The following is a 22,243-nucleotide window of genomic DNA, read 5'->3' as shown; positions in this document are numbered from 1 at the left end:
AGTCCCTATCCCCCCTTACATTCATTTTTATTTCTTATTTATATCTTCAACTTTTCAAGAGTCATACCCTTTGAGTGGATGTCTCATTTGAAGAGACATATCCCATTTACTAATGATTTCCTTTATTTTTTCACAAAGGATTGATTCCACTAGTATAATAATTCATAAGAACCTTAATAATTATCGTTTCTATTCATATATGAGGAATCACACTAGTTAGGGGTATCATGTCATTTGTAAGGTGGTTTATTATTAAAACAATGTTTTGACGATTAACTTGTTGCCATTGTATTAACTATTGACTAGCCCGTATTACCAATAAGTTCCTTCATCACTGTTCGCTATCTAACCGATGAGTGAAAGCCGCAATCAAGATCTTTAGGATCTTTGTTTTGCTGCAATCTATAAGGATCTTTGTTCTGCTGTTGTTCTTGATATTGTCGTAATCCCTATTTAATATATAAACTTCGTGCCTGCTGTTAATAACAGTAAAATTGTTGTCTTAATCATTATTGCTTCATGTAATTATTTAATAAAAATATTAATGAATATTTGATATTAATAAGATGATTAATATGTGATACGTAATACCCATATTAAGGTATATTAGTAATCTGTTTATTGATGGATTTGATTATTTAATACTAAGGAGGTTCATTCATATCTTTAATTTGAACGAACAATAAACTCATAAATAAATAATTGATTTATAAGCATATTTAGATATAAATCACTATTATTTGATAATATGGGGACATCGCAAACTTTACTAAATATTATTTAATTATAATAATAAAATATTAATTAAATAGTAGTAGTCGTTACATTTATTTCATTTGTACATATTGAATAAATTAAATATTAAATTAATAAATAAACAATTTTAATTGCTATATTTAGGTTATATCCCTTGATTAGAAAAAATCATGATGAATGAGGATGGGGTATGACAAAGGGGACATGACATATAACGATCAAGGAGGGCACATGACAGCACACTCGCGAACATAGCGTAAGACATCATCCTTGAGTCCTTTCCATGAAAATCTCTCGCAAACTTGCTTGTAAGTTTTGAAGTACCCAGGATGTCCTACTAGTGGAGTATCATGAATAGCACGTAGAATCTTTTCCTTTAACTTCGATCCAGGAACTAAGTAGATTCTATTCTTGTAGTATACATCAATAATCACTGCATACTTGTCATCCTGGACCTGTCCATCTATAATCTCACATGCAAACTGATTTTTGGAATACTCAACTGAAAGTTGAGACTTCCAATCACAGCTGAAATCTCGCTTATGGAACAAAGGGCAGCAACTGAAGGCCTCCTGGAAAGTGCATCAACAACAACATTTTTCTTCCCCTTGACAAACTCAATGTGGAAATCATATGGCTGAATCTTGCTGACCCATTTCTGTTGGCGCTCATTGAGTTTTTTGTTCCTGGAAATATTTCAAATTGTTGTGGTCGGTTCTCACCACAAACTTCCCACTCACCAAATACTGCCGAAACTTCGCCAAAGCATGCATGATGGTGAGCATCTCCTTATTGTAGGTGGAGTAGAATCTCTCATTGCCCTTCAATTTCCTGCTCTCGTATGGAATGGGATGGCGGTTTTGCATAAGTACCACCCCTATACAACCTCTTGAAGCATCACACTCTAGAACAAAGGGCTAAGAGAAATCCTGAAGAGCTAGGACATGACATGTGCTCATAACCTACTTAAGCCTATCAAATACACTCTAAGCCTCCTCTGTCCAACAAAAAGCACCCTTTCGTGTAAGATTTGTCAAAGGGGCCACTAGCTATGAATACCCCTTCACAAACCTCCTATAGTAAGCACATAATCCTAGGAAACCTCGCAACTCTAACATTCCTAGGTGGCAGCCAATCTAGTATTGCCTATATCTTTTCCTGGTGAACCTTCACACCATCTGCACCAATCACGTGACCCAGGTATAATATCTTTGTAAGTCCAAATTCACATTTGGACATCTTGGCAAACAGAGACTGAGCCTCCATAAGACCAAGAACCTCATCCAATATCCTCATGTGCCCCTCCCAGGTTCTACTGTATATCGGGATGTCATCAAAGAATACAAGCACATACGCAACTGCTTATTGAACACATGATTCATGCATGACTGAAACATATCAGGTGCGTTAGTGAGACCGAACGGCATCACTAAAAACTCATAATGTCCGTAGTGGCATTTGAATGCTGTCTTATGGATGTCCTCCTCACGAATACGGATCTGATGGTATCCTGATCGAAGGTCAATCTTCGAAAACTACACTGCCCCAGGGAGCTCATCAAGTAACTCATCAATGTGCAGAATCGGATACCTGTTCTTAATTGTTTTCTTATTGAGTGCTCGGTAGTCAATGCACATGCACATAGTGCCATCCTTCTTCACCAACACCACAGAAGAAGCGAAGGGGCTAGAACTAGGCCTAATGAATCCCATGTCCAATAACTCCCAAATGGTCTTCTCTATCTCATCCTTAAATGCCTTAGGATGACGGTAAGGAACTGTAATCACGGATTTGGCACCCTCCTCTAGCTCTCACATGCTCAAACCCACGATTAGGAGGTCTACCGACAGGAAGGTCTCCAAACACTAAGTTGTGTCTGTCCAATATCATCTGGATATCTCCATGCAATGCTGGTCTATCATCTGAAGAAGGTGACTTGGACGAGATGAAACACTGTGTCGCCCAAGCAACATAGTGTCATCTGGAAGTGGCTCATCTCTAGGAGGGAACTGAGGCTGTAGGGGTCTATTTACTGCCCGAGTGTGAGCCCTCTTGTGTCTATGTGAACCATGTGCATTGTCAAACTATGATCCATCATGCCTGTCACGCCTATCCCTATGGCGCCCTAAGTCCAATCCGTCCAATGTATCTTGTAACCTGTCAAGTGCTTGCACAATCTTAGGCAATGACTCTACAAGAGTTCTAAGTAGTTCATGAGGGTCTGCCCGATTCTGTTTGTGTTTAGGGCTCCTACTACCCTCTTGATGATCATCCATGTCTGTACTTATTGGCACATCGAAATTAATGGCCAAATGATGGGGTCCTCTTCTGTGGGTGTAGTATTTGTAAGACCCAAACTATTTGCAATGCATGTAAGAAGCCACAAGACCCTCAGGCTGGCAGGGTCATGGCACTGATACCACTAAAAGATCCCCAATCTAATTTTTTTCAAACGTGATCCAAACCAACTGTTTGTTTTGCTGATAAAGTCTTTGGCAGGCTTATATTTGGAAGGGGTTTGACTGGTTTTTCTTGTGTTTGATTGGTTTTTGATGTTTTAAGCAAGATTCTTGAATATTATATGAAAGAAATTGCTGATATTAACTAGCATAATGCAATAACACATAATAAGGCAATCAAGAAACTTTCTTTTTCTTAAAAGAGCGATGTATGTTATCGGGAAAAGTGTATAGTTAGTAATGTTAATTATCAATAGTTAGTTAGCCGACGGGTAGGTAGTTGGAGTCGCGACGGTTGTGTCGCACCCCTTCGGCTGTCATATATTGTACCACCTCCGGGTGTTGGGATATGTAATGTTGACGACAGATATAATATGAACATCCTTTGACATTAATGGAAAGCTTATTCTGGTACTTCTTTTACATTTGCATTGTACATTGCTGTTCGATTTCTGTATTCTTCCTGTTTACCCAGTGAGGTAAACATTTGGCGCCGTTGCCTAGACGAACTCGGAACGGAAGACACGGATGGCGCACAGACACAATGGGCCTACCCGTTGGTGAGGTGAACCCGGAGATCGACGATGCCCAAACAGAACTTTACGTAGGAGAAGACACCGCGACGAGAGAATTTTCAATTCTACTCCAAGTAGCCATTCAGACCTACGTGCGACGAGAGGCGGCGGAGGCGGAAGTCCCACTAAGTGCCGTGTGGACAGCGTTGGAAGTGAGTCCGGAGGTAAATCGGTTGATGAACCATCTCCCCCGATTGCTAGCACAAGCATCGTTGGCACAACAAGCTCGCCTGGAGGAGGTTGCCCAGGAAGAGCGACGCCAAGAAATTTTGCAACAGTACGAGGAACGGGAAGCAGAACGAGATGGCGCCAGGTCAGGGGCATTTGAACCGTGAGCCATACGAGACGGAATAAAGAACACTTATTGTAATAATTATGTCATATTGTTGGCCTAAACTTGTCTTCCACATTATGAATGAATAAAAGTGTTCTACTTTTTATGTCATTAAGTATATAGAAAGCGGTCTGGGAATTAATGCCCAATACACTGAATAAAGACAAAAATAAGCAACAATATATAGATGAACGTGCAGTAGCCCAACGTGCCTTGATCCTTGAACAGCAAGCGGAAAGGCGACAGAGGTATAAGCGAAGAGAGGAGGAACGCTCCGAAGGGGACGGTGAGGCCAACGGCCACCCACGGAGTCGGGAGGAGTTACTTGCGGAAACCCGCCGTAGGATAGAGTGTACCAAAACTCAGTTGAGGGATTTGAGGGACTTGCCACACACACCAGAGGCTAGGAAAACTCCAAGGAGTGGGGAGGAGGCAGAAGAGGGAGAAGACACCGGGGCTGCCAGGAGTGTCCGAGGGACACCGGGGCACGGCGGTCAAGCACCCCTTATAGGATCTGACCCATCCAGAGTAGGACAACAGCCACCAGTAGTAAAAAGGCAAGGTATGGCACAAAAACAAAAACTTCCAAAGTTCCATGGGGATGGGAAAGAAGACCCTGTCCGCCACTGTCACACTTGTGAAACAATTTGGGGAGCGAATGGTGTTACCGATGAGGACGAGTGGGTAACACAGTTTCCCGCAACCCTGAGGGGCATAGCCATCGACTGGTTTTCGGATACGGATAAGGCTAAAATTAGCACATGGGCAGACTTGAAGAAGGAATTTCAAGCAGAGTTTCGTCTCCTAAGAGACGATAATGAGATCGTAGCCGAAATCTACGGCACGAAACAAAGAAAGGACGAGGCTGTTCGAACCTACAGCCGGCGGCTCAAAGAGCTGCTAGGAAAGATGGAGAATCAGCCGGCAGACGGACTGAAAAAATGGTGGTTCGTGGAAGGTCTAAAGAAATCCCTTAGACGAAAAATGAAGATAGTACCTCCTCCTTCATATTCCGACGCCTATAACAGGGCAATGGATTTAGAAAGTGAACAGAAGACGTCCAAGAAGAAGAAAAATAAATCCTCGTCGGAGGATGATTCCTCTTCTGACAAAAGTGATAGCAGTGATGACAACTCTAATCGGAAGGTACGGGCTCTCCAGAAAGATATGGAGCGAATGATGAGAGAGATAAAGGCAACCAAAGGAAGCACAAGCAAGGGCGACGAAGGGGAGTTATGGTGCACGGACTGCCGTACCGACGGACACACCAAGGGGTCTTGTCCGAAAAAAGCATTTTGCGATATTTGCCAGATTGCCGGGCACCTTACCAAGGAGTGTCCGTACAATATGAGGACACGTAACCAACAGGTTCTCTTTACAGAACCATCTGCGTCAGCCGGCACGTCCCAGCCTGCGAGCAACAACGCCTCATCTGGCGGCTATCGAAACAACAGGCGAGGAAGAGGTAATAATAACAATACGAATAATAGAAGCCGAATCCAATATGACGCTAAAGGGCGGCCGATGATACAATGCCGAGCTTGCAATCACTGGGGGCATTTCGCCAAAGACTGTACAGTGGAGGAAGCACCACAAAAACTTTGCAAGTGGTGCGGTCCGGGGGACCATGATGATGGCAATTGTCCCAAATCTGGCGTGAACCTATTGAATGTAGAAACGGAGGATGCACTCGCCATAACAAGGTCCAAGACAAAAGCAGCCACTTATCCAGATCCCCGCACGGAAAAACGAAAGGCACTGGAGGCACGAGCGGAACTGGAGAAGGAGATGTCAACGAGCAAGGATGGGGCTTGCGGGTACTTCTCGCTCTGAAGGAGAAACAAACATTATAAACCAACTGTTACAGGTCGAGATACCCGTCAAAATGAAGGACCTCCTGGAAAGTATGCCGCACTTGCGAGCGACATTGTTGCAATCCGCAATAATAACCCCAGTAGGCCAACCAATACATGGCAAGGACAACCTTGGCGAGACAGCAGCAGACCCATTAACCCTAACGATCAACAATGGTAGACACCCAGCAGTGGTGGAAATGGGTATATTGGGCACCATCCTGACCGACACAATTGTCGACGGCGGGTCGGGAGTAAATGTCTTGCCAGAGGAAACATGGAAAAAATTGGGTAAACCTACTCTCTGGCCATCCACCTTTAATTTATTGGGAGCAGACCAACACGGCATCAAGCCGCTTGGCACACTCATGGCGCAACCAGTGACGATCGGAACACAACCGTTCGTCTTGAATTTTGTGGTCATCCCATTGAAGAAGAAGGGGTACGACGCCATCCTCGGCAGAGGCTGGTTGGTGGCGGCCAAAGCAAACCACAATTGGAAGAAGAACACCTTGTCCATGGAAAAGGCTTGCCGAAGGTATACCATTGACCTCAAAACTCAACTGGTCAGTGAAGAGTTGGCGTCAGAGTCAAAGTCCGACGGAGACGATACCGACGAAGGAAAAGAGGGCAGGGAACCAGATGAGGAAGGCATCTTAGGAATTCAAGCCTGTTCTGAGGATGAGACGGATTCTTTAAGAGGGCTCTTCCATTGGCAAATGGAAGACTATGAATTATTGTACGGGTGCAATATGTTGGGGATTGAAGGACCTGACATGAACGAGTTTCCGCCAGAATACGGACAATACAAGGAAGGGGATGTCCCTATGGATGACGCACCAGCGCACCAGTTTGACAAAAGTAAGCCCATAAGATACGAAGAATCCGCACTTCAAGTTACAAACCTCGGAGAAACTTCAGAACAGAAAAATATTCTGGTCGGCGATGACTGGAATCCGGTCTTAAAGACGGCGGCGTTCAAAATCTTCACAGAATACAAGGATGTGTTCGCTTGGACATATAAGGACCTCAAGGGGGTACCACAAGAACTTTGTGTACATCGGATCCCTCTGGTTCCCGGAGCCGTGCCCGTACGGAAGAGGCCATACAGGATGAACAAAAATTATGCGGCCAGGGTAAATAACGAAATTGACCGCATGCTTGAATCAGGGATTATCTTCAAGGTCCAGACGAGTGAATGGGTATCACCCATTGTGATATCCTTGAAAAAGGAGGCCGATCAGATAAGAATCTGTGTAGACTTCAGGTGTTTGAATGCTGTCACAATTAAAGATCCATTTCCCATACCATTCACAGACACCATCCTCGAGGAAGTCGCGGGTCACGAAATTTATTCATTTATGGATGGATTCTCCGGATATAATCAAATTTCCATTGCAGAGGAGGACAAATTGAAGACCACCTTTGTCGTAGAAGATGGCATCTATGCATACAACCGGATGCCATTCGGGTTGTGCAACGTGCCAGCTACCTTTCAATGGATAATCCTCCATATCTTCGATAAAATGTCCGTAGGAAACTTCAAAGCATTCTTGGATGATTGGTCCATTTACAGCACGGAGGAGGCACATCTGGCCGCACTTGGCGAATGCATGGAGAGATGCCGACGAGCCCGCCTCGCCCTAAATCCCAAGAAATGCAGATTTATGGTGCCTCAGGGCAAGTTACTAGGGCACATCGTCTGCAAGGCTGGACTGAAGACGGACCCTGACAAAATACGGGTCATTGTGGAGATGGAGGTGCCCGACGATGTCACTGGCGTCAAGTCATTTCTTGGACACATCGGGTATTATATGCGGTTTATTAAGAACTTTGCCCAAGTATCATACCCACTTGATAGGCTGACACGAAGGGGGGAGCCGTACGTCTGGGGGACGGCCCAAGAAGAGGCTTTTCAAGAGTTAAAGTCACGGTTGGTGGGTGCGCCAATCTTGACATACCCGGACTGGGACAAAGAGTTCCATGTACATGTCGACGCATCCAACTTCGCCATAGGGGCCACCCTGGCACAGGTCGGCAGCCACGGGCTGGACCACCCAGTATATTTTGCAAGTCGACTCTTGTCAAACGCGGAGAGGAACTACAGCACGACGGAGAGAGAAGCCCTCGGCATGGTATACTCCGTCCAAAAATTCCGACATTACCTATTGGCGACACCATTCACATTTTATGTGGATCACCAGGCATTGATGTATTTGGTGAACAAGCCAATCATCCAGGGGCGGATTAGTCGATGGCTGTTACTGTTACAAGAATTTACGTTCAACATCATTGTCAGACCTGGCAGGAGCCATGTCATAGCCGACCAGCTATCACGGATCAAGTCTGGAGAGCCGGCCGAAGGCGTTAGCGAGGATTTCCCGGACGCCCATCTTTTTCGCATTGCCATCCTTCCTCATTGGTACACGAGTGTGGGTGAATACCTGTCAACGTCAAAATTTCCCAAGGAAATGTCAGCAGGCGAAAGACGGAAACTTGTATTAAGAAGCCGAACATTCCAACTTATAAATGGCCTTCTCTACAAAATGGGACCTGACCAGATCCTACGACGATGCGTCTTGGAAGAGGAAATCCCAGGAGTATTGAGAGAAGCCCATGAAGGGGCCGCTGGAGGACACATGGGATCGGATACGACAGCAAGGAAGGTCCTCCTAGCTGGCTTGTGGTGGCCGACACTGCATAATGACGCCAGAGAATGGGTGACAAGTTGTGATACATGTCAGCGTGCTGGGCGACCGTTAAAGAGAGATTTCATAACCCGTCGCATGCTCAAGAGTTGTTCGAAAGATGGGGGTTAGACTTCGTTGGTCCATTGAAACCAAGTCGCGCTCGACGATGTAGATACATTGTCGTGGCGACAGAATATTTGACCAAATGGGTCGAAGCGAGGGCTTTGGCAGACAACTCCGCCGTCAGTACGGCGAAATTCATTTATGAACAGATTATCACCCGGTACGGAATACCTATTCAACTGACAAGTGATAGAGGGGGGCACTTTGTAAATCATATTATTCGACTACTGACAACCGAGTTCAAAATTTTTCATTCTCTATCAAGTCCGTACTATCCCAGGGCAAACGGTCAGGCTGAGGAACCAACAAAATCATCGTGTCGATAATTTATAAGTCCTGTGGGGTGGAAAAAGAAGACTGGGAAGAGCGTCTGCCTTCGGTACTTTGGGCGTACCGCACAACTTACAAAGTAACCACCGGGCAGACACCTTTCCAATTGATGTACGGCCAGGAGGCTGTGGTACCGGTGGAATTCATGGTGCCAAGTCTCAGAATCGCTATTGACAACAAGCTAGGCGACATGGAAAGCCTTCGAGAGAGACTATACGCCTTAAATAAGTTGGATGAAAGACGGACGATGGCACAATGGGTGACAGACGTGGCCCAGCAACGCAGAAAATACTGGCATGACCAACACATTCGGCGGGCGAGGTTCACGCCGGGCCAATTAGTCCTAAAGTATAACGGACGAAACGAGATTAAACCCGGCAAGTTCAGAGTGAAGTGGCTAGGTCCTTACAGGATCCGAGAGGTCGCAGCGAATGGATCCGTCAAGCTCTCGACCCTCGACGGACAGGAAATTCTAGAGGGCGTCAACGGGTCAAAACTGAAAGTGTATCACCAGAGGCTGGAAGCGTGCAGGAGCAGCCCGACAGGAGGCGCAGTCAGATAATAAAAGAAAATGAAAAAAATAAATTAGAAAATTCGAAAAAAAATATATATATATGAAAATTTGAAAAAAATATATAAAAGAAAAATTGAAAAAAAAGGAAAAAAAAAAAGAAAAAAAGAAGAAATTGAAAAAAAGAAAAGAAAAAATGAAGGAAAAACCATCGTACGGTGGCCACGTAGTGGATACCACCGTGCGGTGGCACCACCAACGGTGGACACCACCGTGCAGTGGCACCACCGAATGTGGAACCCACCGTGCGGTGGAAGCCACCGACGGTGGGACCACCGATGGTGGAAGCCATCGTGCGGTGGCACCACCGAAGGTGGAACCCATCGTGCGGTGGAAACTATCGACGGTGGGACCACCGCACGGTGGGACCACCGACGGTGGAAGCCACCGTGCGGTGGAGCCGCAAAGCCGCACAAATAAAAAGGTTATTACAAACGCCGCACAAGACGAACCAAGGACAACGCACGAAGCCGCACACGAAGGGATAAAACACACCGCATAAAGCCACCTACCGAAGGGAAAGCCGCACATGCCGAAGGAGATAAAAAGCAGCCGAAATATCCAGAGCGAGCTCCCAAGACTCAGAATTTACAGTCTCCTCCTGCCTTACCTTAGGAGAATCGAACTCCTCCCAATCGTTGGTTATCTTCGTTTCCAGACCCAAAATGGGCGCATCAAACAATATCAATTCTTTATTACAATCGTTTCTCTGAGCTTCATTTAACGGCAGACTGTATACCGGACTGGGAGAGCATAAGGAATCATTATAGCCGCAAAATTCCCTTTCTGGTTCAATGCAGAGCGCCTCTGTGCTCAGCAATTCTTCCCACGAATCCAGCTCCTCATCAGAGATTCTTTCCACAGTGGGATACTCTGAAATCCGACATGCCCCCAATTTCATCCAAGATTCATAAAAGGCGGCGAGCTGGTGGCTCTGAAAAGCCGTTTTTTTATAGATTTCAAAAGCCGAAATGCAGAGTGAACGCTCAGAATCGAAGAATTTGTTAACCAGAGTTGCAATGCAAGCCCGAATTTGGGCATAAAGTCTGAAACTTTCCCGCACCACCGGTTCAAGCGCCACCACCACCAAACGATTCCCCTGTGCCGGTTCTGCTGGAAGACAAGCAATTGCACTGTCCAAAAGTCTCTGAAATTTGGGGGTTCTGTCCATCAAACTCACCGAAGAAAAAGAAGCAGCCGAAGGGGAGAAAGAGGGAAGCCACCGTGCGGTGGAAACCGAAGGCCGTGGGAGATAAAAGGCGTGGGAGACAAAAAGCTACCGCACGAAAAGCTACCGCACGAAGGAAACAAAAAGAACATTTGGGAAGGGTTTCTGCCATGCTTCTACCAAGTTGATGACAGAACAAACTGCTTTGAGCTATCGTGCGGTGTTCAAATCTAGGCGGACAAGAAGTTACCGTACGGTGTAGTGCGGGAGGTGGACAAGAGGATTTTTTTGTCATCTTTTTACTAGCCGGAGGTAGTTGGGGATTACCGTCGTACGGCCTATCTGCGAGGAGGTAGTTAGGTGCTTTCCGTTCGACAAGGGAAAATCAAGAAGTGGTCAATGGAGTCTGCGGGAAAAAGAAACTGGAAAAAACAGTTGCAGGATAGCAGCCATAGGAAGCCGGATGCACGTATTCTTCCTTCAGGTGTTCGAATAGCAGGTGGCACAATGGAAGCCAGGCAGAAGAAAAAGACACCACAGCAGCCCACTGCACGAGGGAAGAACACCTCCACTTCACAGAATATCACCTTTGAGGGATTGAATGGGGTGGAATGTCGGAAATGGTGGCAAGAAACGCCGGATGATAATTTGGTGAAGACAAGTCTTCGCAGAGCAGGGGTAGAATGGGCTATCCGGATGCCTGTGTTCGCCATTCGCGAGTACGTGGGAGCATTGCGATATATGGTTGATACCTTTGATAGCCACTCACGGACGAGCACATTTGAGTACCTTGGGAAGGATATCACCATATCTTTCAAACCTGCAGATTTCACCAGAGTATTTGGCATCCCAGGCATACATGGCAAGAAAGTGGACTTGAAGCCAAAGAAGATGACACGGGAAGAAAAGGAACATTGGATTACGCGAGTGTCCCGAGACTTGACCCCAGCAGAGTTGGCGAGCATCGTAGACGCCACGAAGGGTCGTGGGATGCGTATGTCCTTTGTCGCAGAGGGTCATTGGCGATGCATTATGGACGTCATCAAAAGCAGATTGACAGGATCGGGTAGGGCATCAGACATCGCTCTACCACGGATCGTATTGATGAACAGGTTGATGAACGGAGTCGTGTATGATTGGGCTACCTTGTTATCAGAGCGGATGTGTGCATTCTTGATGATGGAGCAGCGCACGTTTTACATGCCCCACTATGCCATTGGACTGTTCTTGGAGGCTACGCGGGAAGCAGTGCCAGAGGCTGAGTTGGAGGTACGGCCACAGGGACCTTTGGCGGAGGGTGAGCCTCCTATCATGCATTGGCGACACCTGGATATTGGACACTCTTCCGCGAAGCGGAAACGGGTATTAGAGACCACCGCAGCAGAACCGGATAGTGGGCGAGAAACTTCTAGCAGTGCAGAGGATTCCGAGGATTCGGAGGATGAGGATGACAGTAGTAGTCGGGCCACAGACGAGGTGAGGATGGAGCCCGCCGGAGAGCGAGTGTTGTTTGCACCACCCACACTTCCACTTGGCACACTTGTGGGGTCCTCAGTCGGCAGTACTTCGATTCCGGCATTTGGGCAGAGCCGCACGCCCATTGCACTCGGTCCCATGCAGCCGGCGGCATCACCGCAGCAGGCTCGTGCACCAGCCGCAAGACCGACTCCGACGGAGTCGAGTGGTCCACCGCAGGGAGGCGTGGTAGAGGAGATGGTTGAGACGGAGCCTCAGGTGCGACTGGATGTTGTGGGATCCGATGCAGTGGTGACGGTTGCTGCCTCCTTGTTGGAGGAGCCCATCGCGGGACATGTTTCCGAGGGGGAGAGAGGGTCGAAGGTGTTGAGTGCAGCTCCATCGGTGGCGGCTATGGGGAGTTGGCTGACCCGGAGATTCCAGATGACAGTGATGCCACCCGTAGGAGCAGCTGTACTCTCACCTCGGCGAGAGCCTCCCACTGAGGTGGTGGATCTGGAGGATTCCTCGGCGGAGACGCAGGCACCAGCAGAGGGACAGGTCACTGGAGAGGGTGTTCCTACCGGCCCAGAGCAAGCAACTGCTACACTTGAGGGGGCGGGGGAGACACCATTGTGCCAGCTGGATGGAGCAGGTGTGGTTGAGGAGACTTTTGAGTTACCACGTGGGCTTCCTGTACCTACATCGGGGCTAGATGGAGAGGATATTGAGGTTTATCTGGCAGATATGGTGACGAGGGGTCGGCGAGTGGTGGCCGCGGCTCAGACACGGGCTCTACAGCAGGCTGTGGAGGAATTAGAGCAGGTCCTCCAGTTTATGCGAGACGGCTGTTCAACAGCTTTCACCTCATGTTTTGAGGCGCGAGGGTGGCCAGTTACCCAGACGGATGCGATGTTGGAGGCTTGGCATGTGCCTCAGCCCGTCGTGGAGAGTAGGGTGACGACTCTCGTCCGGGAGATTGAGCAGGTTTACAGGGAGGCCTACTCTGCCTTATGCCAGACACAGCATGAGTTTGCGGTTCACGAGGCTGCTCGAGTTGAGTTAGAGCAAGACATGGCCAGGCAACAAGCCTCGTGGGCAGCCGAGAGATCAGAGTTGGTAGCACAGCTTGAGACAGCCCGCGCAGCGAAGGTTGCAGTGGACACCCGCCTTTCGGAGGAGTAGAGTGCACGGAGTCTCGTCCAGCAGGAGTTAGATGTTGTTCAGGCCCAGTTGGTTCGCATGACAGAGTCGGCCGATACCAAGGAGAAGGAGCTACTGGAGGCTGCGCTTATGGTGAAGACTGCCTTAGAGAAGGTGTTGGTAGCAGAGCGGGATGTGGCAGCACGCACCCAGCAGGTCTATGAGCTCCGCGCCCGCCTGGCGGCCCACACACCCGCATCTCACCCTTCCACTTTAGGGACGCTTCCTCAGCCCCCTCCTTGACTTTATCTTGGTTGTATACTTATATTACATTGTCTCCATTTTGTTGTTAGTCGTCGGAGACGACTTCTTTTTTTGGGGGGGATGATGTTATCGGGAAAAGTGTATAGTTAGTAATGTTAATTATCAATAGTTAGTTAGCCGACGGGTAGGTAGTTGGAGTCGCGACGGTTGTGTCGCACCCCTTCGGCTGTCATATATTGTACCACCTCCGGGTGTTGGGATATGTAATGTTGACGACGGATATAATATGAACATCCTTTGACATTAATGGAAAGCTTATTCTGGTACTTCTTTTACATTTGCATTGTACATTGTTGTTCGATTTCTGTATTCTTCCTGTTTACCCAGTGAGGTAAACAATGTAGAACCATAATCATGATCCCATAAGTCTGATATAAATTTTCAGCCAATAGAAATATAGAAATCAGCTCCAATAATTGCAAGACCCCTAATTACACCCTAGGGTTTGATGCCGTTCTTCTCGAAACAGAGCATCTAGCTGGAATTGAGCTGGAAATAGATGGTAATGACCTCTAGAAGGTCTGCCCTACAACTGATTGTAGAAAACCTGCCCTCAAACTGATAGAACTGCTTAAAAATCCCCAAAGAAGGCTGCCACAAGCACATTGAAGCTGAATACTGATGGAAATTGTCACCCGGAGAGATGGGTTTTGTCCAAATCCCTCAATTTTTCCAGAAGTTGAAGTCCCAAGCTGTTGAAACCCTCATGCAAGCTGCTGATTTGAAAATAGAGGCATAAGAATGAGAGCAAATGATATGAAAATTGCTTTTTATGAGCTCCCAAGAAGTTCGCCCTATTTGGGAGTTACTATTTGGCCTTTTAAAACTTAAAATAACCTTGAGGGTCTATTTTCTCATTGAAAGTTTGGCCCCCTTTTTAAAACAACTTGAATTGCTAGGATGGGGTGCTCTTTTCACTATTCATCTTTATGTTTATCAGTTACTATTCATTTTTCACTATTCACATAAGGCCAACATTAGAATTTCAATTTTAATCAGAGATATAACTGCCAAATACCAAACTAGAAGACTTGTGAAGCTCCCAAACTGAATCCCACAACCCTGGGTTGGGTCCCAAACCACCTTGTTGACCTACGGGACCCAATAGTAGGCCAACCTCCACCAAAAATCTGAGAGGTCTAAGGAAGGGACATTACAATTTAGATCTTGGAATCATATTTAGGAATTTTGGATTTTGGAGACGTGTCACTTTACTTGGCACTTGGAAGAGCATTTCGATTCTTTGATTAGACTTGACAAGCCTACTGTCAAACTCGGACTTTGGAACATCCTTGGGATTTCCAGTTCTTAGGAGTGCCACTAAGAAAACTCAGACCTTGGAGGGCCAAAATGAATGCTTGCTCAAACTCGGTTTTAGGAATGCATATTAGAGTATCGGTTGTAGGATGGTGGTTGACAATTTCTTCCCAAACTCGGGCTTAGGACAAAAAAATGGAAGTTTGGGTTGAAGCTTGGACTTAGGAACATAAAATAGATTTTCTCCAAATCCTTCCTACTTCTCAGTTTGGAATTGTTTGTCCTTTTGCATTATGAAATTCGATTTTAGGACTGCTACTAGGATTTTGGATCTTAGAAGGTTATTTTGAACTTCTGCTCAAAATTCAGACTGTGATTTGGAAATGGAACAGTGGCCCTAAACTCATCATTTGAAATTACAAACTCGGGTCTAGGTGGACATCTTGGGCTTTCTACTTTGACATACAGACTTAGGACGACCTCTTGGAGACTTGGTTCTGAGAGTGCCTTTAGGAAATTTTGACATTTGGAAACTATTTGATAGTGTTGAAACTCAGATTGAGAAAGGCATTTTGGCACTTAGCTTCTTACAAATTCAGTCAAGGGAATGTTTCAAGGAAAGTTTTCTTGAGAACCTGGACCTAAGAAGGCAATCTGGAAACTTGGATCCTTGGAGCAGACCTAGAACTCGAACCTTGGAGTAAGTTTAGGACATTGATGCATTTGAGATAAACTCAGACCATGGAAGACAAAAGGGAAACTTAGGACTGTGAATACTTTAAGGAATTTCGGTTCTATGAAGACTTTTAGGATAAAATTGTAATATCCCACCCTGATCTTGATATTTATTTGGCAGTTTTTTTTGTTTTTTTTTGCGTTTTTGCAATTTCTGATTTTTTTGGTATTTTGCATATAATGGAAATGAAAGTTGAAAACTGAAATTGAACAACTCCTAAAAGTTATCCTCCTTTTTCTAGGTGTGTCCTATTACATTGGATGTGCTATTTCCCATCTAAGTTACTGAGTTTGCCTATTTTGGTCTATGCACCCGAACTGGGTTCACTTGGGTTTGGGTTCGTCAGGGGGTTCGTCTAGGTTTGCCCTGGGTGCATGCTCAGGGGTTTGGGTTTGCCAAGTATGAACTCGGGCGTATCCAAAGGCATTGAGCACCAAAACATAACAAATACAGACAGTTTTGACCTTTTTTTGCATCCAAAAACTCTAAAATGTCCCTAAAAGCACCCCTTCTATTGTTGGGTTTTCCTCACGCATTGATCAATGATGAAGTAGCATACTATTAATTGTTTTTCTTCTACCATTTTGCATTGTTCCATCTTCCAATTCAATTCTGAACTATCAATTGGCATTTGGCATTGATCAATAATGAAGTATCATACTATCAAATGTATTTAGTTTTATAATTTTGTATATTTCTTTACATTTTTGTATATATATATATGAACGACCCTGACCCACAAACCCAAAGGGCAAAAACATTTTGCTCGAACCCACGAACCGGGTTCGCGTGCCCGAATCCGAGCCCAAACCTGAATCGGTAAATCAGGTTTATATATACATGTACAGACGATCTTGACCCACGAACCCAAAGGGGAAATTTTTTTTCGCCCGAACCCACGAACCGGGTTTGTGTGCTTGAACCTGAGCCCGAACCGGAACCCGTAACTTAGTTTCCCATGCCTTATTGCCTTTACTTCCTCATCCAAGCTCCAATATTCACATTGCTTAATGTGTTGGAAACCTTTTGTTGGCCCTGCAAAGACATCAACTAGAAGTCTAGAAATGACAAATAGAATATTCATGGTGGAGGAAGACATGGATTTTATAATGATTCACAAGGTGAGGCACAAATAAGGATTTGATTTGGGAGATTACTCATTATGAAAACATGTTGTATGGGTACAACAATTGGATTGACATATATTTGGGCCATAGAACTTAGAATCTTTGGCTTGTTTAGTATACCGGTGTCTTATTAGTGGGGCATAGAATCAAACAATTCCTGTAATAACCCTCTTCAATTTTTTTCCCTTTTTGTGAACAGTTTTCAAGTTATAAAGTTTGTAGGGTTTTATTCAAGTTCGCTTGCAGTGTAGGTATTACTAGGTCTCATTGCCATTCAAAACATACATAAAAATACAAACAGTATTTCAACAACTAAAAGATAGTTAACTCCTGATATCCAGATAAGATTACAGAATTGTTTGAATAATGCTTTTAACTCAGATCTAAGGAAGTAGATATTATTTCTGACCTCATAAATGTCTTCACAAATACAATATTAGCTTGCACAGAAATCAAACAGTGACCCAGCTAGCTGGAATTTCCAAACGCCCAAGTCACAATCTTCTTAGTGGCTGATAAAAACAGTCCCTAAGACCACATCTTTGGACTGAATAAATTCCAGTCTGCCCCCTTAAATGCAGCGGCACAATCTGAAGGAAAATGTGGCTGCAATATCTCTTCTCAAGAGCTCTACTTAACTGCTAATGTCACGCCTGAGTGTGTGTGCACCAGAAATGAACTTATCCAGCATGCAGGCTATTCAAACCTCCAAGCAAGTATATCATCACAGGAGTGAAGCTTGATATGAATAAAGAAGCACGCCGGAGGGTTGTTTCCAGTCGCCAAGTCTTCTTCAGCATCTCCACAACTAACCAGCAACACAACCTCCATGTATCAGCATTAGTCTTATTCCCACACTGCAGTTTTAGAAAGTATAGCAGATACAAATGAACTCGGCTAGAGGTGATATACTTAAATGCCCAGCTGGTTCTCCAGTTAATGCCAAATCACGCCTCAATATCTTTCAGTCATGGCATCCAAGGAAACTAGCAATGCTTTGATAAATCACCCTTCATTTCAATACCAACCCATAATCATTATAGGGTGTCCAACTTAAATCCCAAAAGGTCTTCAATCTCAATCGCCCAATACCAAAAAATATTTAACACCTTCAATGAACCCTAACTCATCTAGCAAAGTCTTATTTCATAGGATGGCGTCTAGATATAAATTTCCTAACAAACGCTTCAATATCTTTAAATGCTGAAATTTTTCATAGAATAAGACTTTACAAATTTCCTAAATTGCCTCAATTGTTGAATACAATTGTAAAATCTGAGTGACTGCCAAATCACCAGCTAGGGATGAATCTTTCACCACTGAAACTGATCTTCTCTAAAGGGTTTTCATACTCTAGAGACGGAGATGAATTGAGTTCAATCTCCAGAACAACAAGGGTTTCAATCAAAGAGAATAGAATAAATTGCATAATACGAAATGAGCTCTCAAATACCTTTTTATAAGTTTTTTTAGAACTTTACAAAAACTTGATATAAAATGATTGTTTTAATTAAATAAGCCTTATATCCCTGAAATGTGATTTAATTCATTATTTAATTATTCTTGACACATAAAAACACTTTATCATCATCCCAACATTTAAAATTTTCCATCCCTGCTCCAATGAGCTATAACACTAAGGTGCCCATTAAAATAATTTAATTAAAATAGAGCCCTTGGTGAAAATGATTAAAATATAACTCAATATTACACTGGAGTTGTAGAAATGCTAAAAAAACATTGGAATAAAAAATTGACTGCATTGGAAGAATAATGGGAATTGAACCTGATCGCGTGACTTACTAAAAATAGACGCTCTATCCAAGAATGTTGGAGAGCACATTGGAAGCCGAAAATAATATCTGAAAGTGTCAAATAAGCTCACTGGTACATCAAATAACCACTTTGATCAAATTGACATACACCCAAAAGGTCAATGTCAACTGCAATGGAAGAGAAACCAAAAATGGGGACATTAAAATTCCTAAATCATCTAAGCTTAAGGTAATTCTACCTTAACTCTAAAGACATGTCACAAAATAAATAAATGCATAACAATATAACACAAAATACAATCTTGACACCCATACGCAACAAAAATGCTCAGTTACAAGTTGTGGGTGAGGGAAACAAAACTTGATACAAAACTATTTATGGGTTGACAAGAGTAGCTACTCGTATTTACAAGTTGCTAATAAAACCATGATGGCAAATAAACTTGGAAATTGTGAGAAACTCATGTTGGTGTTTGTACAATGAGTACATACATGAGAATCGGTCATTGCTTAGTGACTCAAAGTAAATATGAAAGATTTCAATACGAGTGAGATCTATCCATATTTGCTAACTATATCTTCTAGAAACACAATTTTGTTGTGAATCTTTTTTAACGATGGAAGACTTTTGCTTGGGCTTCTCATCACATATTGACATTCTTGATATTTCATGATTAAGCATTTTAGGCTCTTTGGAGTTTGCTGAAATTTTGATGCATACCTCTTTAATGATGTGCATGTCAAGAAGCATTGTAGTCGAGTCATCCTCAGAGAAGATTATGTTTGTCTTTTCATTGTGACCCCATATGAACATTTTTGAGGGAAATTTCAACTTCTTGCATTAGACACTCCATGTCCAAAGAAGATAGCGACTGAGATACTTGATTAGAATAGATTTCTTTAGTCTTGTCATGAGATGGTACTACAACTGAACCCTCTAATGAAGACTAAAAACAATTTGACTCATAATAATTCCTTATGTAGCTGAGATTTTCCTAAATTTCAATAGGGTTTGGAGCATGACTATCGAATGTTTTTGTTCCCTTATCTCCATTAGGGTACATATGATATTGTAATTTTCCCTTGTATGTAGTATAATAGTATGCCTGTCTTTAGCGAACAATTCTTCATCCATACCATTTTTTTTAGCAAGGACATAGTTTTAGGCAAAATCTCCTTGTAAAAGAAGTCGTTCTCTCTTGCGAATATTTTTCCTCCATTGGTATCCCTGTTCATACTTTCTTGTCATTTTCTTTTTTCTTTTCTTTTTAATGCTCTTTTGTAACCTTCTAATCCTTTGAACACATGTAGACATCAAGTGCACGGCTGACCAGATCATTCACTACCTCACTAAAACTAGGTTGATACTTAATAAGTTGATATATCCCATCAGAATTGCCATTGACTTCATCTAGTATAAGTTGAGGGTCAACCAAAGTCCCTTGATCTGCATTTGAAACTGCCGATAATTGTGTGAGCCTTTACAGTTTTGGAAAATTTCTTTCACCTAATGAAGGGGGATGACATGGAGCCTCTTGACTATGAAAATGTTGCTGATATCTACGCTACCCTTGAGGGTCTCAAAGACAGTGAATTGCTTCAAACAGATGCAGGACAAAACAAAAGGCGTGATTGTTGCAGCGAAAGATGGGACATGTATAAGATAATATTAAAACTGAGAAAGCTATGAACAACCTGATGAATGTGACTAATGATAATTAAAAAAACTGTCTCCAGTGTCATCACATTGCAAGCTGAAATCAAAATATGAAAGCATAAGGAGGAAAAGGAAGAAGCAAAGAAAAAGATGAAGAAGAAGGAACAAAAGACTCTTAGTGCTACAGAATGGAAAGACACTCTACATTCTTTGACTACTGATTGGGAGACACTGGTTGCTAGTCAGAAGATTTGATTTCTGTTCTTTGCTCTGTTCTGTGCTGTTAGTCTGTTGCGTCTCCGTTTATTTTGTTGTGCATTCTGTTTAGCTCTAGGTGTGGCTTGATAAGACAGCTCCTTTTGGTTGTCTCTGTTTTGTCTTTGATGTCTCAATGAACTTTTTTGCTGTGCAAGGGATTGGGACCCTTTCCCAACTTATATAATAAAAAACTATACATGCCATTAGCCTTTATTTGCTTGAAAGGTGTATACTTAAAGAAAATAAAGGATATAATATATACCTTTTTAGTTGCAATATATGCCTTGTTAGTGCCTTGATATAATATAATTGGGATGAGGTGGGACTAGAACACGGTACAGTTAATCCCAAAGTGGTTAACAAATCTTGATAGTGCCTTTTGCAATAAACCTATTTACTTGCCGGTTCCTGATAAAATGTGGGAAATATATCAAGGACTTTGTCACTCACTTACCCTGAACCTCCAAATTATAACCAAATAATGGCTTTAGTGGATACAATTATGGAAATGAATAAATTCAGCTTAATACCAATACTTGAAGTTGATACCAAATTATTCATGTAAAAATATGTAAGAACATTATGAACTATATGGACACAAAATTTACATGAAATATTTGGGAAATCTTGTATAATTAGTCCTTTTATAAGTTGAATCACTTAGCTGCTTCAGGATTTGATTGTGTGTATCTTTTTTGCATCAACGTTTTGGATCACACTCTGTGATCCATTTTTACATCTTTTGACACTCTCTTTTATCTTGATGATGGATCACAGAGTGTGATCCGAAACGTTGATGCAAAAAAGATACACACAATCAAATCCAAAAGCAGCTAAGTGATTCAGTTATGGATAGTGGAAATTTGATAAAATTAACCTTTTATAAGTTGTCACTCTTTCCAGCTCAACCTTTCTTATCTTTCGCTTTTACACCTCCCTTTCATTTGTTTCATGCTTCTTGTTGCTTGTGCTTCTTCCTTTCTTCTCCTTGGCCCTTTTTTTGCTTCTGGGGCCCTATTACTTCCAACCCGTTCTTCCTAGACTGCTTTTGTCTTGCTTCATCTTACTTTTCTCCTTTTCTTTATCCTTTTCCTTTTGAGGCCTCATGTCCTCTTTTGTTTTCTATAGCCCCTTTTTTCTCTCCTTTTCTCATTTTTTCATAACCTTCTTGTTTTGTTTTTGGTCTTCATGGTTTCTTCTTTCATACGTTTTCATTGTTTTTTTGGTTGACCACGTGGTTGATATCCTTCCTTGGTTTCTTTTCTTTGCCATTTTTAAGCTCCCTAGGACTTTTAGTTTTTACTAACATGTGTTTTTCTCTTTGATAGTTTATTTATTATTATATATTAACTTAGTTTAATATATTTTATAACTTCACATATATTAATATGTTAAGTATTTGGGATACATCAAAGAGAATTTTTGTTTATTTTCCCTTTTTTGTTTGATTAGTTGTTAGTATATTATTATTAATTTGAGATTATATCATATTTTATTCTTATAGTTTAGTAATTTTGTTTATAGTTTGATATCTTTGTTATCGTTTATTTTAGTTTTAGTTTTTGCATTGCCCTGGTTATTGTTTTTTGTATTTTTATCACCATATGAGTTTCTTATTAATATTTGTAATTTTGTATTATAGTCTTTTTTAT

General features: G+C 43.1%; 1 protein-coding gene across 6 annotated transcripts in view; it reads left to right on the top strand.

Moving 5' to 3' along the window:
- Nucleotides 1-22,243, top strand: part of LOC131071412 (uncharacterized) — a 370,752-nt gene that overhangs the window by 104,312 nt on the left and 244,197 nt on the right. The window lies entirely within an intron of this gene.

This window comes from Cryptomeria japonica, chromosome 6 (genome assembly GCF_030272615.1).
Source record: "Cryptomeria japonica chromosome 6, Sugi_1.0, whole genome shotgun sequence".
In the NCBI taxonomy this organism is placed as follows: Eukaryota; Viridiplantae; Streptophyta; class Pinopsida; order Cupressales; family Cupressaceae; genus Cryptomeria; species Cryptomeria japonica.
The sequence above is the reverse complement of the archived record's forward strand: the minus strand, read 5'-3'. Positions and strand labels throughout refer to the sequence as shown.